At 37.5% G+C, this 19,673-nt stretch overlaps 1 long non-coding RNA gene across 3 annotated transcripts in view; it reads left to right on the plus strand.

Annotated features, from left to right (window-relative positions):
- Positions 1-19,673, plus strand: part of LOC119621114 (uncharacterized) — a 57,554-nt gene that overhangs the window by 6,597 nt on the left and 31,284 nt on the right. For 2 of the 3 annotated variants that reach the window (XR_012091937.1, XR_005237630.2), the window contains one exon: positions 13,791-13,902. This is a non-coding gene — a long non-coding RNA (uncharacterized lncRNA). Of the gene's footprint in view, positions 1-13,790; positions 13,903-19,457; positions 19,574-19,673 lie in introns of all 3 variants that reach the window. The other variant, XR_005237629.2, reaches the window with a different exon arrangement.

The raw sequence follows: 19,673 nt of genomic DNA on the forward strand, positions 1-19,673 counted from the left end.
TGTGTGCAAGAGTTCTGTTTCCTCCACATACTCACCAGCATTTGTTATTGCCTGTCTTTCGGATAAAATCCATTTTTTTCTGGGGTGAGATAATATCTCACTATAATTTTGATTTGCATTTCTCTGATTATCAATTATGTTGTGCACGTTTTTATACACCCGTTTGCAATTTGTATGCTTTCTATTGAGAAATGTCTACTCAGATATTTGGCCCATTTTTAAATTGAATTACTAGATTTTTTTTCGTATTGTTTGAGCTCCGTATATGTTCTGGTTATTAATCCCTTGTCAGATGGGTAGTTTGTAAATATATTCTCCCATTTTGTGAATTGTCTGTACATTTTGTTGATTATTTCCTTTGCTGTGCATAAGCTGTTTAACTTGATATGATCCTATTTGTCCATTTTTCCTTTGGTCCTGTGCTTCTGGGGTATTACTTAAGAAATCTTTGCCCAGAAAAATGTACTGGAGAGTTTCCCCCAATGTTTTCTATTAGTAGTTTATTAGCTTGAAGTCTTATATTTAAGTACTTAATCTATTTGGATTTGCTTTTTGTATATGGTGAGGAATAGGGATCTAGTTTCATTCTCTGCATATACAAATCCAGTTTTCCCAGCACCATTTATTGAAGAGACTGTCTTTACCCCAGTGTATGTTCTTGGCACCTTTGTTGAAAATGAATTCAGTGTAGGTGTGTGGATTTGTTTCTCGATATTGATTTGGAATTGGTTCTCTATTCTGTTCCATTAATTAATGTGTCTGTTTTAATGCCAAGACCATGCTGCTTTGTTTACTATAGCTCTGTAGTGTAATTTGAAGTCAGGTAATGTGATTCCTCCAGTTTTGTTCTTTTTGCTTAAGATAGCTTTAGCTATTCTGCATCTTTTGTGCTTCTGTATAAATTTTAGGATTGCTAATTGTAGCAATCCTAACAAACATGGATTATCTTTTCAGTTTTTTGTCCTATTCAATCTATTTCATCAGTGTTTTATAGTTTTAATTATATAGACCTTTAATTTATTTCATTAATTCATAGGCACTTAATTTTATGTGTGGATATTTTAAATGGGATTTTTAAAAATTTCTTTTTCAGATTGTTCACTGTTGGCATATAGAAACACTACTGATTTCGTATCCTGTAATGTTACTGAATTTGTTTACCAGTTCTCATAGTTTTTGTGTGAAGTCTTTAGATTTTTTCCAAATATAAGATCATAGCATCTGCAAACAAGGATAATTTGGCTTCTTCCTTTTAAATTCAGATGCCCTTTATTTCTTCTGTCTGATTGGTCTAAGTAGGACTTCCAGTACCACGTTGAATGATATTCATGAAAGTGGGCATCCTTGTCATGTTCCGTATCTTAAAGGAAAGGCTTTCAGTATTTCCCCATTCATTATGATACTAGCTGTGAGTCTGTCATATATGACTTTTACTGTGTTGTGGTACATTCCTTCTATTACTAGTTTTTTGAGGGTTTTTATCATGAAGGATTGTTGAGCTTTATCAAATGCCTATTCAGCATCAATTGAAATCATCATATGTTTTTTGTCCTACATTTTGTTAGTATGATGTATCACATCGATTGATTTTTATGTGTTGAACCATAATTACATTCCTGGGATAACCTCACTTGGTTCATGAAGAATAATATTTTTAATGTGTTGCTGAATTCAGTTTACTAGAATTTTGAGGATTTTTGCATCAATTTTCATTAGGAATATTAACCTGTAGCGTTACTTTTCTGATATGTCTTTGGTTTTTGCATCATGGTAATATTGGTTTCATAGAAGGAGTTCAGAAGCATTCATTCCCTCCTCTTCCTCTATTTTTCAGAATAGTTTGAATAGGATTGGTATTAATTCCTTAAATGTTTGGTAAAGTTCATCAGTGAAGCCATCGAGTCCCAGAATTTTTGTTACTGGAGACTTTATTACAGCTTCAATCTCGTTACTTGTTACTGGTTTGTTCAGCTTTTGAATTTCTTCATGGTTCAATCTTGGTAGGTTTTACGTGTGTAGGAATTTATCAATTTCTTCTAGGTTTTCCAATTTATTAGTATATAGTTGCCCATAGTAGTCTCTAATGATTCTTTTAATTCCTGTGGAATTAGTGGTAATGTCTTGTTTTTCATCTCTAATTTTATTTATTTGTGTCTTCTCTCTTTTTATCTTCATTAGTCTGGCTAAAAGTTGGTCTATTTTTAAAATCTGTTTTAAAAACCAACTTCTTATTTCATCAATCTTTTTATTGTATTTTTGTTTAAATTTCATTTATTTCTGCTCTGATCTTTATTATTATTTTTTCTACTATTTTCGGGTTTGGTTTGTTTTTGCTTTAGTAGTTCTTTAAATTGCATCATTAGGTTGTTTATTTAAAGTTCTTCTACTTTTTTGATGTAGGTGCTTATAGCTATACAATTTCCTTTTAGTACTGCTTTGGCTATATCCCATAGATTTTAGTATGTTGTGTTTCCATTTTCATTTGTTTCAATACATTTTTCAGCTTCCTTCTTCATTTCTTCATTGCCCCACTGATCATTCAGAAGCATGTTGTTTCATTTCTGCCTGTTTGTATAGTTTCCAGAATTATTGTAATTAATTTCTAGTTTTATTCTATTGTGGTCAGAAAAGATACTTGATGTAATTTTACTTTTTTAAATTTCTTAAGACTTATATTGTCTTATCTTGGAGAAAAATTCATGTGCTAAGGAGAAAAATGTGTATTCTGTAACTTTTGGATGAAGTGTTCTGTAAATATCTATTAGGTTCATTTGGTCGATAGTGCAGATTAAGTATTATTATGTTTCTTTGTTGATTTTCTGTACGGATGATCTGTCTCATGCTAAAATGGGAGGTCTCCATCTATTACTTTATTGTGGTGTGTCTCTCTCTTAGCAACAATAATATTTACTTTGTGTATCTGGGTGCTCTAGTGTTGGTTGCACATATAATTGTTATAACCTCTTTCTGAATTGACGCTTTTATCATTATGAAACCTTCTTTGTTTCTTTTTATAGTTTTTGTCTTAAAATCTATTTTGTCTCAAGTAAGTCTACTTACTCTTGCTCTTTTTCGGTTTTATTTGCATGGAACGTATTTTTTCATCCCTTTATTTTCAGTCTATGTGCGTCTTTATGGGTGAAGTGTGATTCTTATAAGCAGCAGATTGTTGGGTCTTCTTTTTTTTAATCTATTCAGCCATTCTATGTCTTTCCATTGGAGAGTTAAGTCTATTTACATTCAGTGTCATTATTAATATGTAAGGATTTACTCCTGCCATTTTATTTTTTGTTTTCTGGTTGTTTTGTTTTGTTTTGTTTTTCTGGTAGCATGATTTAGTTTCTTGCTTTTTAGTTTTTATAAATCTGTAGTGTGTTTTTTGATTTGAAGTTAACATGAGGCTTGCAAAGAATGTCTTGTAATCCATTACTTTAAACTGAAGGCAGCCTAATACTAATTGCATAAACAAACTAATAAACGAAAAGAAAACTAATGAAAAGTACACTTTAACTTTGTGTCCCATTTTAACTTTTTGTCATTTCTATTTATGTCCTAATGTACTGTCTTATGTGTTGAAAAGTTGTAGTTATTATTTTTGATCAATTTATCTTTTAGTCTTTCTATTTAAGATATGAGTAGTTTATACATTCATAATTACAGTGCTATAATATTCTGTGCTTTTCTGTGTATTTACCACTATCAGTGAATTTTGTACCTTCAGGTGATTTCTTATCACTCACTAACACCCTTTTCTTTCAGACTGATGAACTGCTTTTAGCATTTCTTGTAGGACAGACCTGGCGTTGCTGAAATCCCTCAGCTTTTGTTGGTCTGGAAAGTCTTTATTTTTCTTTCATGTTCAAAGTATAATATCACTGGGTATGCTATTCCAGGGTAAAAGGTTTTTTTTTTTTTCCTTCAGCACTTTAAATATGTCATGCCACTCTCTCCTGGCCTGTAAAGTTTCCACTGAAAAGTCTTCTGACAGACATATTGTAGTGTTTTTGCATGTTCATTTATTTTATCTTGCTGTGTTTAGTATCCTTTCTTTATCCTTGACCTTTGGAAATTTGATTATTAGATATTTTAAGGTAGTGTCATTTAGGTTACATTTGCTTGGTGTTTTATAACCTCCTTGTACTTGAATATTGGCATCTTTCTCTAAGTTTGGTACGTTCTCTGTTATTATCCCTTTGAACAAGCTGTCTATCCTGATCTCTATCTCTCTACCTCCTCTTTAAGACCAATAAGTCTTAGATTTGCCCTTATTGAGGCTATTTTCTAGATCTTGTATGCATGTTTTATTAATTTTATTCCTTTTGTTTTTGTCTCTTCTCCCTGAGTATTTTCAAATGACCTATCTCAAAGTTCAATAATTCTTTTTTCTGCTTGATCAATTATGCAGTTAAGAAAGTGATGCATTCTTCTGCATGTCCATCACATTTTTGGATTCCAGAGTTTCTGCTTCGTTCTTTTTAATTATTTCAACCTCTTTGTTAAATTTATCTGATAGGAGTCTGAATTCCTTCTTTGTGTTATCTTGAATTTCTTTGAGTTTCCTCAACACAGCTATTTTGAATTATTTGTCTGAAAGGTCACATATCTCTGTCACTCTGGGATTGGTCACTCATGCCTTGTTTAGTTTGTTTGGTGAGGTCGTGTTTTCCTAGGTGGATGTTTGTGAATGTTCATTGGTGTGTGGACACTGAAGAGTTAAGTATTTCTTGTAATCTTCACAGTCTGGGCTTGTTTGAAGCCTTTCTTCTTGGGAAGGCTTTCCAGGTATTTGAAGGGACTGCAGTGTTCTAAGTTTTTGTTCACTGCAGTCATATCTTCATTAGGAGATACCCCAAGACCACTAACACTGTGGTTCTACTGACTTGGTTGTTTTGGTTAAGATCTGGAAGAATTCTCTGGATTACCAGGCAGAGATTCTTTTTCTCTTCCCGTACTTTCTCCCAAATAAATGGAATCTGTCTCTCTGTACTGAGCTGCCTGGAGCTGAGGGAAGGGTGACACAAGCAACCCTGTGGCCACCACCACTGACACTGTGCTGGATCAAACCTAAAGCCAATAGGTTAAGGAGGTCTCACTTAAGGCCTGCGGTAACCACTACCTGACTACTGCCTATATTTACTCAAGGCCCTATGGCTCTACAATCTGAATGTTGTGAAGCCAGCCAGGTTTGTGTTTTTCCCTTCAGGATCGCAAGTTTCCCCTGTCCACAGGTAGGTCCAGAGATGTCATCCAGGAACCAGGCCCTGGAGTTAGAAACCTTAGAAATGTACCTGGTGCTGTATTTTAGTGTGGCTGAGCTGGGACCCAAGCCACAAGTCAAAGTCCTTTACACTCTTCCTTTTTCTTTTCACAAGCAGAGGAGTTGCTTCCTATGGCCACAAATATCCCAGAACCATGGCGAGCACTGCCTAGATAACGCCAATGTTCACTCAAGGCCCAAGGGCTATTCATGCTGTTGTGGTGAATTCTGCCAGGCCTGGGACTCTCCCTACAGGATAGTGGACTTTTCTCTATCCCAATGTAAGTCTGGAAATGACATCCAAGAGCCAAGACCTGGATTCAGGGATCCCAAGAGTTTACTTGGTGCTCTTGTTCACTGTGGCTGAACTGGTAGCCATGCTGCAAGGCAAAGTCCCCTTTACACATTCCTTTTCTTTTCTCAAACAAAAGGAATCTCTCTCCATAGCCAAACCAGCTGGGAATGTGCTGGATTAAGCCAGCACTCACCACCTTAAGCCAGCACATCTCTGAGTATCACCCAAAACCCACACTGAGTGTTGCCTGGGTACCATTCAGGGCCCAAGCGCTCTTTATTCAGCAGATGATTAATCTTGCCAGGACTGGGTTTTTCCCTTTAAACTTGTGAGTTCTGTTCTGGCCCAGGTTGTGTCTAGATTTGTTGTCTGGGAGCCAGGGTTTGTAATGGGGGCCTCACAATTTGGCTCAGTACTCTCTGCTACTGTGGGTGAGCTGGTATCCAAGTTGCAAGACAAAGTCTTCTTTACTCTTCTCTCTCCTTTCTTCAAGCAGAAGAAAGGAGTTTCTTTCAGAGCTGTGAGCTGTGTGCCTGGGGTTGTGGGATTGGTGGTGCAGGCACTCCCTTGGCTGCCCCAGCTAGTGTCTCATTAGGTTGCATGTCTCCCAAGTCCACTAACTCTGAGCCTAGCACAGCAGGAGTACTTGCATAGGAATTGCAGTCCTTATGGCCTAGACTGCCTTTCAAGTTTATTTAGATCCACACAGCACTTTAGCCCACAGTGGCAAGGCTTTCTGGAACCCAGGTTGCAAGTACTGGGATGGCCTTCTGGCAAGAGCTAGTCTAAATATTCCCTCTTTGGGCACCAGCTGAGTTCTGGCGGATGTCACTTTTCACTGTGGCAAGAGAGCACTGATTTCTAATGCAAAGTCTCACAGTCCTTGCACTCTGCCTCCCAAAAGCACACAGGTTCTCTCTTTGCACTACTCTGCCACTGCCCTGGCATGGAGGAGTAGTGGCATTGGAAATTGAAGACTGCTTTTCCTACCTTTTTCAGTGCCTCTTTCAGTGATATGAAGTTAAATCTAGTACTGTGATCACTTACTTGATTTTTGGTTCTAATGAAGGTACTTTTTTGTGTGGGTAGTTGTTGAATTTGGTGTTCCCACAGGGAGGATGATTACTGGAGTTTTCTATTTGGCCATCTTACTCCACCTCCCCCTGAGTTTGAGTATTTTAGATACTGCCTTTAAGTGGAATCATGAAAAATTTATCCTTCTGTGAGTAGTTTATTCCTTTTAGCATAATGTCCTCCAACTTCATCCATATTAATCTAAGTGGCAGGATGTCCTTTGTATTCAAGGTTGAATAGTATTCTTTTGTGTGTATATACCACATTTTCTTTATCCATTCATTTGTGGGTAGAAATGTAGCTTGTTTCCATCTCTTGGCTACTATGAATAATGTTTCAGTGAACATGGGAGTGCAGGTATCTCTTTGAGATCCTTATTTCAATTATTTTGGATATATACCCAGAAGTGGGGTTGCTGCATTATATGGTAGCTCTACTTTTAGTTTTTAAAGGAACTTTCGTACTTTTTCCATAATGGCCATACCAATATACATTCCCACCAGCAATGTACAAGACTTGCCAACATTTGTTGTGTTTTTATTTTTTAATAGTAAACATTCTAACATATGTGATGTTACTTCTTACTGTGGTTTTGATACACATTTCCTGATAACTAAGGATATCGACCATCATTTCATATATTTATTGGTTATATGTGTGTCTTCTGTGGAGAAATATCTATTCAAGTCCTTTGCCTATTTTTTAATTGAATTATTTTGTTCTTTTGCTTTGTTTTGTTTGCTTTTTATTTGTAAGAGTTTGTTATATATTTCAGATATTAAACCTTTATCAGATTTGGAAATATTTTCTCTCATTCCATAGTTTGTCATTTCACTCTGTGGACTGTTTCCTGTGCTGTGTAGAAGCTTTTTAGTTTGATGTAGTCCCACTCGTCTATCTTGGCTTTTGTTGTTGCTTCTGCTTTTTGTCTCATATTCAAGAAATAAATGCCAAGACAAATATCATAAAGCTTTTCTCATATGTTTTCTCATAGGAGTTTTACAGTTTTAGGCCTTGTGTTTAAATCTTTAATTCATTTATGGTTGATTTTTGTGTATGACATAAAGAAATGATCAGTTTCATTATTTTGCATGCGTATATCTAGTTTTCCCAACACCTCTTCTTGAAGAGATTATCATTTTCCCATTGTGTATTCATGGCATCCTTATTGAAGATCAATTGGTTGTATATGCACGGTTTTATTTCTGCGATATCTATTCTGTTCCGTTGGTCTATATGTCTGATTTTATGCCAGCGCATATTGTTTTCATTACTATAGCTTTGTAATATATATTGAAGTCAGGAAATGTAATGCCTCCAGCTTTGTCGTTTCTCAAGATTGTTTTGGCCTTTTGGGTTCTTTTTGTGGTTCCGTATGAATTTTAGGATTGTATTTTTTATTTGTGTAAAAAATGTCATTGGGATTTTGATAAGGATTGTATTGAATTCATAGATCTCTTTGGGTAGCATGAATATTTTAACAATATTAAGTTTTCCAACTCATGAACATAGGATGCCTTTCTATGTATTTATGTCTTTAATTTTTTCATTAGTGTTTTGAAGTTTTCAGTTTAGAAGTCTTTCACCTACTTTAAGTTTATATTCAAATATTTTATTATTTTAGATGCTATTGTAATTGGAATTATTTCCTTTTCGAATAGTTCACTTTTACTGTATATAAACACAACTGTTTTTGTATGTTAAATCTGTATCCTACAACTTTACTGAATCAGTTTATTAGTTTGAACAATTGTTTTGTGGAATCTTTACAGTTTTCTAGATATGAGGTTATGTCAAGGTAAATTTCTTCTATAACTGATTTGTTGAGTTTTTTAAAAATTCTCAATGGGTGTTGAATTCTGTCAAATGCTTTTCCTGCTTCTATTGAGATTATAATGTGGTTTTTATACTTATGTTAATGTGCTATATTACATTAAGTGATTTGCATATGTTGAACCATCCTTGCATATGAGGGATGAATCCCACTTAGTTGTGGTGTATGATACTTTTAATATGCTATTGAATTTGATTTGCTAGTATTTTGTTGTGAGTTTTTGCCTCTTTGTTAATCAAGGATTAATTGCTCTTCAGTTTTCTTTTCTTGGAGTGTCTTTGTATGTCTCTGGTATCAGGGTAATGCTAACCTCATAAAATGAATTTGGAAGTATTTCCTCCTCTTCCGATTTTCGAAAGTATGAGAAGGACTGGTGTTAATTCTTTTTTTAGATGTTTGGTAGAATTCACCCGTTGAAGGCATCTGGTCCTGGACTTCTCTTTGCTGGGAGTAGTTGATTAATGATCTAGTGTCTTTCCTGTTTCAGTTTAGTGCCTTTTCATTGTGACTTGAAAAATTCTATTTAGCATTTCACTGGTAGATTGGATGTGGAGTAGAGGTAAAGAGAAAAGTCAGGGATGACTCCAAAGTTTTCAACCTGAGCAAGTGGAAGGATAGAGTTGCTGCCATCTGAAAGGTGGAAGTCTATAAAAGCTGAGCAAATTTTTAGTGAGTTCAGCTGTGGATCTAAGTTCACGATGTTTGTTAAATATTCAAGTGGAGTTGGATTTCAGGGGAGAAGTCCAGGATAGAAATACAAAATTTGGAGATCATCAAGAAAGAGCATATATTTAGAAAAGAAGGACTGAACTCTGGAGAATTGTTAGAAATCATAAAAATAATAATAAACCAGCAAATAACACTGAGAAGAAGAGAACAATAAGGTAGGAGGAAAACTAGAAGAGTATGGTGTTTTGGAAGACTAATGAAGACAGTGTTTTGAGAAGAACGTGAGCAGCTGCATGGAATGCTACTGGTAGTTCAAATAAGATGGGGACTGAGAATTGACCATTGGATTTTGCAACGTTGAGGTCATTGGTGACCTTGACAAGAGCAATTTCAGTGGAGTGGTAAGTGTAAAAGCCTAGCTGTAATGAGTTCTGTAAAGAATGGGATAAATGGAATTGGAAACTAGAAATCAAGAAAACTCCTTTGAGAAATCTTCTTCTAAAAGAGGCAGAGAAATTGGGCAATAGCTAGAGGGGACTACAGGGACATCAATAGACATTTTTTTTTTTAATCTGAGAAATTATAGCACATTTCTATGCTGAATGGAACTGATCCAGTAGAGAAGGGGAAATTAATAAGGCAGGTAAGAAAAGAATTACTAGAATGGCATCATTGAATAGGGAGAAGGTATGTGTTCTGGTGCACAAATGAAGGAGTCGACCTTACTTAGGAGTATGGATAATGACAAGAGCAGAGGCAGTATATGTGTGCATTCTTGAAGTTATGTCAGTTGGAAGTTCTTCTGATGCTCGTAGAAAAATCTCTGCTTTAAGAAATTCATCATTATGGAAGTACCAAAAATTTATGAAAGTAGAGAGAATAGATTAATGAACCCAATAGATTAATGAACCTCCATGCTCTCATCACCCAACTTTAACAACTATCTCTTCATGACCTGTATTGTTTTGTTCTATAGCCCCATCTACACTCTTTCCCTTACCCAGATTATTTTGAAGTAAATCCCATGTATCATATTATTACAACTCTAAGTATTTTATTATATGCCTCTGAAAATGGTGCTTTAAAAGCTATAACCACATCACCATACCTAAAATATTAACAATAATTCCTTAATATTATAATATATCCCGTCCATGTTCCAAATTCCCCAGTTGTCTTTTTATAATGTTTGTTTGAATTGTGGTCCACATAAAGACCACGTATTGTGATTGATGTGTCTCTTATGTCACTTTCAATTTATAGATGCTCTTTTCATCTACATTACCCAATTTATTTCTTGATAAAACTGAACTGTTTGTCCTGTAGAGTCTCCCACAGTCTGTATTTTGCTGATTACATCCCCATGGTGACTTTTAACATGTTCTTCTGTTCTCTGTAATTCCTCATTCAGAGGCTTGATGAGATCTGGGTTTAATGTTTGCAAGAATACTTTATAAATGGTGTTGTATACTTCTATCAAGAGACACATAATGTCCAGTTGTTTCCCTTGTTGGGATGTTAACAGCCTTTGATAATTTTTGTTTAGATCTATTAATTGATTGGGTGTTTCTGGAATTAGCAGGAATACTTGTAAAAAGAGAAGCATTTCCTCTTTTCTTTTAAGTTATACTTTTGTGCAGTTCAAAGTTTTGTTTGGATTGCTTTAATTTCCTCAGTGAAGTAGTAAGTAAGGGTATCAGATAGAATGAAGAGAGACAGGAAATATTAGAGATTTTAGGAAGAGAAGGTGTGAAATAGACATCTAAGTGAGAAACAGCATGACTAGACTACAGAGATTTAGTATGATTGCTAGGTAGCAATAAGAGCACAGATGAGGTTCGTGGTCAAGAATTTAACTAAGATCATTAAGTGTGGTTGTATGCTTTTTTAAAATCACCTTCACCTGTATGGAGGTAGATTAAAGTAGAGAAAGGATTGGCTTTAAGCAGGCTTCGGTTTTGGCCCCTGAACTCAAGCAAGAAAAAGGCAAGAATATTCAGGACATATATACCAGGGAATGATTATGTAATTTGCATTAGGTAGAGGGGAAAGGGGACATGAGAATGATAAGGAACTGTAAAAAACTGATAGGGTCCAAAGAATGCGTATCTTGTAAAGGTTGAAGAATTATAAAAGTCAGGGTGCTAAAAGCAGTGTGATGGAGAGATGAAAGGTGCTGATTAGATAGTGGAATGCTTAAAATTGAGATTATAGACAGGGAATGAATATAAGAGTGGCTGAGGAAAAGTGGTAGATAGCTCCCTGGAAGAGAGGAGATCAAGGAAATGAGAACCCAATAAATCTGAAAATTTATTAATATATATTGATCATCAAGTATTATGACAGTCACTAGGCCAGAATTTAAACTCCTCTAGTAATGAGTAGTATAACTTAATTATAAGGAATCGTAAAATATAAGCTCCATGTGGACAGGGAATTTTGTCCAGTTTTATCATTGTATCCCTAACCCTTAGAATAATAACTGGCATATAGTAGAGTGTTCAATACATGATTGCTTTATGAATGAACAACTAAATGACTGAATGACTTGAAATTCAAAGCTGGGGGACGTTTAAGGAAGACAGAAGGATAATGGCTTGGAAGTGGTAATGAGGTGCAAATAGGTTGTCTAACCCAACTTTAGGACCATTGATTTGAGGAGTATGGGAAAAAAAACAGTTGCCATTTGGGCTTTAGGGGAAGCAGTGTCTTCATTGGAAAACTAGAGTTCTTAGAGCAAGTAGGTGAAAGGAATATTTAGAAAAGAGGTTGAGGATATAAATACTTTTTCTGGTGATGGACTGTAAGTTCTAGTAGACACTGCAGGAGAGTTTCAGGAAATGGGGAAGGATGGGAAATAGGGTCAAAAAATAATGTGCAGAGTTGCATGGGGAATAAAGTGTAGGAATTTGGGATTTCTAGACTTCTTTCGTTGACTGAAGTAAACAGAGATAAAGGACATAATTATATAATTCTAATAATATCAAAGCAGGTAATGGTTGTGAGACTATGAGTGTGGGGGTTGGGGGAGAGAGAGATGGGGGTCCTGCAAGGAACACAGAAAGCTATGAGGCCAGTTCTTCGTTCGTGTAATATAAAGATCAAGACAAGGGAACAGGGGATGGCTCCCTCCTAATTCCTGGAGCACAAGGGACTGTGGATTCCTTTTGATTCCTGTGTATCATAGGGTTGCATGTCAGAAATCTCTTTTGACTACTACTAAAGGAGAACATTGGAGAAAAAGAGATATTTCTTGTATATGAACTTTGTGCTTCAGCCATACTTGAATTACTTGCAGTTCCCTCAGTACACCATGTTCTCTTATATCTCTTTGCCTGCTGGTCCCTCTTCCTGGTTTATTGCCCATCCATCCCCCATCTATCCAGAATGCTTCTACTCATTCTTCAAGACTTAGCTTAAGTATTTCTTCCATGCAGTCTTTCTGCCTTTGCATATTTAAGGAAAATTTAGGGACTTCTTCCTGTTGTATTCCTTAGTATTCCATAAATATATCATCATCTTGACATTTAATTTTTATTGAATTTTTACTGAGATAATGTGGATTCACATGCAGTTTTAAGACATAATACAGAAATATTCCATGTACCATTTGCCCAGTTTCCCCCAGTGGAACATCTTGTAGAACTTTAGTTCAGTATTACAATCAGATTGACATTGACACAATTCACTCATGTTATTCCAATTTCCCTAGTTTTATTTGTAGTTGTGTGTGTGTATTTGTTCTATAAAATGTTATATGTGTAAGTTCATGTATCCACTACCACAGTCAAGATACAGAACAATTTCATCACTACAAGGATCCGTTTTGTTGTCCTTTTGTAACCACACCTACTTTTCTCCCACCTCCCTAACTCAATCTCTGACAACCACTAATCTGTCCTTTTTGTCTAAAATTTAGTCATTTCAAAGTATTATAAAAATGGAGTTACAGTATGGAACCTTTGGGGATTGTCTTTTTTTCACTTAGCATAATCCTTGGGGATCCATTCAGGTTGTTGCATGTATTTATAGCTCATTCCTTTTATTGCTGAGCTGTGTTACATTGTATGGATGTATCATGGTTTGTTTATCCATTCACTAGTTGAAGGAAAAGTGGCTTCTTTCCAGTTTTTGGCTGTTACAAAGAAATCTTCTATTTATATACAGTGCAGGTTTTTGTGTGAATGTAAGTTTTCCTCTTTTTTTTTTTTTTTTTTTTGATATATACTCAGGAGTGGAATTGCTGAATATAGTGGAAGGACCAGGGACTTAAAGGGTAAGTCCATCTCGTCTTATCAGGAAGGCAAAAACTTTCCTGAAATCCTCTCACTATCACACTTCCCCTTCAATCTCATTGACCAGAACTAGTGGCAATGGAGGCTGTAAAAAGGGAACACGCTTAGATATTTCAAACAAAATTTGGATTCTGTTAGCAAAGATTAAAGGGATATTTGTTATGAAATTAACAGTGCCTGCTAAAATGTCAATGTCTGAGAACGAAAGAAGCTGAATAGAAAATAATTTCATCATAGGAATTATAGTAGGCTGAATGGTGGTTCTCAAAAAGATATGTCCATGCTCTCATTCTTGGGATCTGTGAACATTACTTATGTGACAAAATATGTCATTAAGTTAAATAAAGATCTTGCTTATCTGTTAAGATACAGGCAGAAGAGGAGACATAGAGGGGAAGGTGACATGAAAAGGGAGGCAGAGATCACAGTGATGTGGCTATAAGCCAAGGAATACCAAAGCCATCAGAAGCTGGAAGAGGTAAGGAATGGATTTTCCCCTACAGCCTCGGGAGGGAGCGTGACCCTGCTGACACCTTGATTTAAAACTTCTGGCCTCCAGAACCATGAGAGAATAAGTAGCTACTGTTTTGTGTAACCCAATTTGTGGTAATTTGTTATGGCAGCCTCAGGTAACTAATACAATAGTTAAGAGCACTGACATTAGAGTCAGATCTAAATTCAAGGTCTTCCTTTGCCACTTACCGGAACTAGGAGTGTTCCTTTTGATCTCCTCCTCAACTCCTGATAAAAATAATTGCTCTGATGGTCATTATCTAGAAGTACTTTTTCCCTGCTCCCCTAGTCCATTACTTCAAACAGTCACTCCTATTTTTGTCCCATAGATTCAAGCCTTGCCCACATGTTGAAAACTATTGTGAGTTACTCTGGGCAGGAAACCTGTAGAAAGCTCCTGCATGTAAAGGAGTTTGGCACAGTACCAGCCTTCTCTCTTGCTGCTGATCCCTATGCCTATCACACAGATCCCATAATTACATAGCAACCTTTTGTGACCTTGACGTTGGTCTAGGATTTTGTTCCCAGTCAGCAAGCCTCGATTTCTTGTCTCTGCTAATTGTCCTCCTAGATCTGACCCACTTTCTGGACCTAGGCTTCTTATCTTGGCTCATCATCCAGGATTCGGATGATGCAATATCATTTCTGGAAGGGAACTGAGAGGTCATCTAATCTAACCCCTTCACTTTAGAGACAGAAACTGAAAACTTGACCTCATCTTTCTTCTTGGTCCTATCATATCTTCCGGCTTCTCTTGGCCTTCACATCTTTTTTGAGGTCATATGAGAAAAAAAAATTCTGCTATACTCATATCCTTTTCCAGTTTAATGAAATTCCCGGCCAGGCACTTACCCAATCCTACCAAGTCTCTAAATTACAAGTGTCAGTAGCAAAAACTTTGTGATCAAGGAAATGGGATAATTCCTAACAAAACATTCTTACTGTGACAGTATCCCAACCAGATGATATAAAAGCACAAACTTTGGACACCGATACTGGGCCAGTCATAACTAAATATACAGTATGCTGAAAACATCTATTAAACTAAAAGCTTAGCAGTAGAAGGAAGAGGGAAAATTCCTCTGAAACTGTTAAAAATCTCAGAAGAGATGGATGTTCCTTCAGAAAACAGCTTGAACAACTTTGTATACAAGACTATAACATTGTAGCTATATCAAGGCCATTCTAAAAGAAAAGTTATTGTGTATAAACTTACAATCTTAGCTGCTAGTGACTTCTAGTTAGAAGAGTAAAGCCAAGTGGAATATTTCATTTTTAAGAGTTCAGTAAAAAGATTGTCTCCTGGTGGAGAAGAACCTATTTATGGGAGTACTTACCATCTTAGCATATTGTCATCTTTGCTACTACCTTTTGTCACTCTCCTCTACTTGTAAGAAGCAAAGGATATAAGGACTTATGATTGTTGCTTGGCAGTGTCAGAAAGGCAAACCAAACACATCTTTGAGCTTAGCAGGAAGCAATTAAAATCAAAATTACCATTGTCACTATGAGATAGATGTAGGAATCAACAAACAGACTTGATTGTAATTAGGTGGTTAGATCAGGCAGTCCAGGTGGCATACATCAGCGGAGTAGACAGGATTGGAAAGAATAAATTCTCTCTCTCTCTCTCTCTCTAAATATATATATTTCAAATATATATATATAGGGCAAAGTTTGGAAAAGTCAGGTAAGAAAGGTATATTCAAACATACACTATAAGTTCAAACATGAGATTTGTTCCTTGGAGTGCAGAGAGCACCTACAGAAGAAACCTTTGTCCACTTTAGCCTTATTCCTGTACTAGGCTATAACAGACAATAGTTATGATTTCTTGACTAATCACTATTTGCTGGGCACTGTTTCAAGTGCTTTACATGTCTAATTTAATCCTTATGACAGCCCTATGGAGTACATACTGTTATTCTCACTTTAGAGAAGATGAAACAGAGATAAAGGATAAGTCACTTGGCCAATGTCCCACAGCTAGGAAGTGTGGAATCTGGAATTTCAATGCAGCAGGCTCACTACAGAGTTGTTTAAGTTGTTAACCACTGTGCTAGATTATCTCCTGTATATAACTACGCCTTTGACCATCCTCGGTCTTCTCCTACTCTGACTCTAGCACGTACAATAGCAGCCTCTGACAATTTATGAAGTTTTCAGTGCATACAAACAAAATCTCTAACCACCCAGATCCTGTTCTTAGGCCAGCCTCAGCATCAAGAGGCTAAAACTCTGAACACTCAATGTCTATTCCTGCTTAGACTGATAAGAGTCAGTTAGAGCCTGGTCTTGTGTCGTATTAAACACCTACAGAAGTCCTACCACCCAGGGTCTGGCCCTACATGATTCTCAGTATGAGTAAAGGAATCTTTCAACAACTGGAAGCTTGTTTCTATTCTGGACTATGTGACATTCACAGAAAACTTTCAACCAACCAGGAACTCTTTCATGGTTAAAAATCTCTAAGCCTAACTTAGAGGTTTTTTTCTCTGAGATAGCCACATCTTCCATAGAAATGTCTGAATTTCAAGGACTTATTTCTGATCAGGTTATCCAGGCAGAGAGAACGACATGTAGGAAGGCCCTAAAAGAGAAACCGAAAGTCGAGTATAACTAGAGCACATAGCAAGATGGAGAGTGGTAAGTGAAGAAATTGGAAAAAATATACTGTTTCTAGTTACATAGTTTTGAATCAGGCTGATTGTGTTTGAATCCTGGGCTCTGACACTAATTATATGGGTTTGCACAAGTTAATAAACTACTTAAAGCCTCGATTTCCTCATTTGTACATGGGAAAAATAATACTACCTACCTCATAGTGATGGGAGGATGGCATAAGATTGCATGTAAAGTATTTTGTACTTACATCATAGTAAGTATTCTTATAAATATTACACAGTAACACGCAAACACATACATGATGTAGATGTAGATATAGATGTAAATCTAGATAGAAAGAGACAGAAAGACGAAGTGACAGAGACCTGATATCTTGGGGTCTTAGAGTGCCTTGTGATCCATGGTGAGAACTTGAAATTTTATTCTAAGGTAATTGGAAACTGTTGAAGAGGTTTAAGGAGAAATATAACAAGACTAGGTGTGTATATTAAAATATTACCCTAGCTGTACTGTGGCAAAAGGATTGGACTGAGGCAATTGTAATATATGGGAGACCAATTGCGTGTCAGTTACAATTGTCCAGGGAAAAGATGGTGGTGTTTCAGACGATGATGGTGTCAGAATGAATAGAGAAATGGTAGGAAGAGGGACATATTTGAGATCTATTAGGAAGTAGAAGGGACAGTGACTGGTGAGCACTTAACAATTTCTTTTTCTCTTTTTTCTTTTCTTAATTTCCCCTTTTCCACCCCAGAGAATTAAGGAGAGATGGCTGAAGAACAGGACCAATAGTTGACAGATTAGTGTAGGACACTTTGTGATGCATCTTAGATCCAGGAGAGTTTTTTTTTAACACAGAAGGACAATATATTAATTTTGGTGAAGAAATGTGTTCAAATTTAGATATTGTAAAGAAGAACTAGCTCCATTTCAGCCTAGACTAGAAGTCCTCTATATTTTCTACCCCACTTCTCCATCCATAGACTCTAAGCAAATGCTACATTCAATACTCTAGGCCTGGGAAATTTGCAAAACTCCAAAAGAGTCTTAAGACTTGATCATTACTGTAGGGCTCTTCATAAGAAAGACTGTACTCAGAAAGTTTGCCAGGAAGGGAAGGGATAAAAAGGAAAAGAGGTGCTGGAAGACTAGATATAGTGAGAAAGTGTGGAAATTAAGAGACAGGGAGAAATAGAGAGAATGAGTGATTCAGGAATGAGAGTGGTCCATTTGGTCCATTTGGTTCATTCTCCAAAAGTTTAGTGAGTAAATACATGCTCCCCCCTTTTCCACAAAGGACTTGGGTGTTGTGAACTAAGCTGTATCTGCTTCAGAGAGCACCCCAACCAAGCTCAGTGGTTCTTGCACACTCCTAGATACTGCCTTATTAGTCTTGGAGAAGATCCAGGAGAATTTTCTGGATTACCAGGCAGAGAATCTTGTATGCTTCTCTTACTTTCTCCCAAATGTACAGAGTGTCTCCCTCTCTGTGTTCTGAGCCACCCAAAAGTGGGAGTGGAGTGATGCAAGCACCCCGTGGCCACCACCACTCTGACTGCTCTGGGTTCAGACCTGAAGCCAGTACAGCACTGTGTCTCCCCCAAGGCCTGCTATCATTACTCCCTGGCTACTGCCTATGTTTTTTCAAGGGGCTCTGCAATCAGCAGGTGGCAAAGCCACCCAGTCCTGTCTCCTTCCGTTCAGGGCAGCAAGAACCGCCAGTCTCCAGGTGGATCCAAAAGTACCATCAGGAGTCAGGTCCTAGGGTCAAAAACTTAGAATTCTGCTTTGTGTTCTATTGTACTACAACTGAACTGGCAATCATACCACAAGATGCAATCCCTCTAACTCTTCCATTCCCTTTCCAAAGGCAGAGGGGCCTCACTCTATAGCCACCACCACCACAGACCGTAGGGAGTACTGCCAGACTACTGCAAGTGAGACCCTGGGTCCTAAGGTCCCAGGGCTCTTCAGTGAGCATATGATGAATGCCGCCTGGCCTTGGACTCACCCTTCAGGATAGTAGTTTCCTTTCTGGCCCAGGGCAGGTAGAGATGATATCTAAGAATCAGTCCTAGAATCAGAGACCCACTTGATGCCCTACCCCACTGTGGCCATGTTGATACCCAAGGTGCAAGATAAAGTCCCCTCAATATTCCCTCTGTTTTTCTTAAGCAGAAAGAGTTTCACCCTGTATCCACCACAGCTGGCAGTATGATAGTCTTACCTGAAGCCAGCAAGTCTTAGCATCTCACTCAAGGCCCTTGATGGTAGTACCTGGGTATTGCTACTGGTTATTCAGGGCCAAAGGGCTCTTCAGTTAGTAGGTGATGAATGCTGTCAGGACTGTGTTCTTTCCTTCAAGGCAGCAAGTTCCCTTCTGGCCCAGGGTATGTCTAGAAGTGCTGCCTGGAAGCTAAGGCCTGGAACAGGGTCCTCATGACTCTGACCTGTGCCCTATCCTGCTGTGGCTGAGCTGGTATCCAAAATGCAAGACAGAGTCCTCCACTTCTTCCCTCTCTTCACCTCAAGAGGAAGAAAGGGGTCTCTTTTGGAGCCAAAAGCTGTACAGCCGAGAGTTTAGGGGAGGGGTGATGCCAGCACTCCCTTAGCTGCTCCCACTGATATCTCAGTGGGTCACATGCACCCTCAGACCACTGTTTCTGGGCCCAGTTCAACACTAGGACTTAAGAGTTGTAGTCCTTGTGGCCTAGACTGCCTATCAAATTTGCTTAGAAATCCAGAGCACTTTGGCCCTGGGTGGCAAGGTCTGCACGAACTCAAGTTCCACCCACTGGGATCCAAGATTCCCCTCTGCCTAGGACTGGTTTAAATGCTCCCTCTGTGGGTGGATGTCAGCTGAGTTTTATTCTGTTTTCCTTTCTGCTGTAACAGGACAGCACTGAATTTGTGCCTCACAATTGTTGTGCTGTCCCTTCCCCAATGCCCAGAGATGCTCCACTCCACACTGCTGCTGGGGAGTTGGGGAGAGGTAGTGTCAGTGATTCAAGGTGAGTTTTTTTTTTTCTATCTCTTCAGTATTTCTTTCAGTAATGTGGAGTTAAAACCAGGTACTATAAGGGCTCACCTGAATTTTGGTTCTTATATGGT

This window comes from Chlorocebus sabaeus, chromosome X, assembly GCF_047675955.1.
Source record: "Chlorocebus sabaeus isolate Y175 chromosome X, mChlSab1.0.hap1, whole genome shotgun sequence".
In the NCBI taxonomy this organism is placed as follows: Eukaryota; Metazoa; Chordata; class Mammalia; order Primates; family Cercopithecidae; genus Chlorocebus; species Chlorocebus sabaeus.